Here is a 1,136-nt window from a genome sequence, read left to right on the forward strand (position 1 = left end):
TAAATTGGACAAAAATTCCCATTAGTAAATGATAATCTCCAAAACCATAATTTTTAATGATTTTTAATGTTCTTTTAACATTAGCCTAAAATATTCCATTTATTTAAATCTCCTATCCATAATTTGTGCTCTTCACTAGAAGCTTAGTTGATAGAAGCCTGCTGTTTGTGTAAATCTGCCATGTATTTACTCTTTTTACTTTGTGTAAATGAATCACAAATGCATTATTTATTCAGAACATGCAGATTGCTTGGATCCAGACAGTTTTATCAAAAGGTGTGTTGCTGTCAGTGTGGCACTTCCAGGTATTTTCTCATTCATATTTAGGTTATGATTAGTAATACATGAGTAGTACTATTTCACTCTACTTATCAGCTTCAGATATTTCTGCTGGATGTCTTTGGTTATTTCCACAATGCATGAACTCGATAGGAAGGGAAAAAAAAGACAAGGAGGAAAATGAAGAAAGAAAAATGTAGGAGAGAAAGTCACAGCAAAAAATCCAAAGAGGTTATTAAACTAAAATATTATTGGTTTTAGCAACCACATGTTGTGGTCTCCAAGAGAGATTCTCCAGCATTGAGAAGTCAACAGAGAATGTGCATTTCCTAGGTATTTCTTGGTACCTCAAAATACATTGAAATGCTATGCTGGCCTAGGGCTGGCCCTCAAAAATACCTACAATTGACTCTTTCCAATGAAAAATTAGCATTCCTTCCTCTTTAGCTGAAACTGTGAGTTGTTCCTAAGGGATCTATGCTTCTGTTCCAAGTTTTTGCCAAGATAGGATGAAACAAATGGTGCCCCCTGCAAAATAGGATGGAGATTTACCATGTAGTGTTTAGTTGCCACCATGACAGAAGTGCATGCTGGGTCCCTCGCTGCTAAGGCGGCACCTTGACCTCTCTGGCTCACCATCTGCATTCTTCTTCTCTGATGCCAAAATGGTTGCGATGTCTTTGGGCTTCAGGAGTAGTGCTGGCCCACAAGCACTAAATAACTGAATCACCTTTCTCTTCATATTTCTGACCTTTGGAAGCAAGGGTAACAGTTCGCATATACAAGACCATCTGAGAATTGAAGAAAAAACAAACATACATGTGTTTTGTGTACTGCAGAAAAAAAAGAGTGACTCT

This window comes from Apteryx rowi, unplaced genomic scaffold (assembly GCF_003343035.1).
Source record: "Apteryx rowi isolate R43461 unplaced genomic scaffold, aptRow1 scaffold_932, whole genome shotgun sequence".
In the NCBI taxonomy this organism is placed as follows: Eukaryota; Metazoa; Chordata; class Aves; order Apterygiformes; family Apterygidae; genus Apteryx; species Apteryx rowi.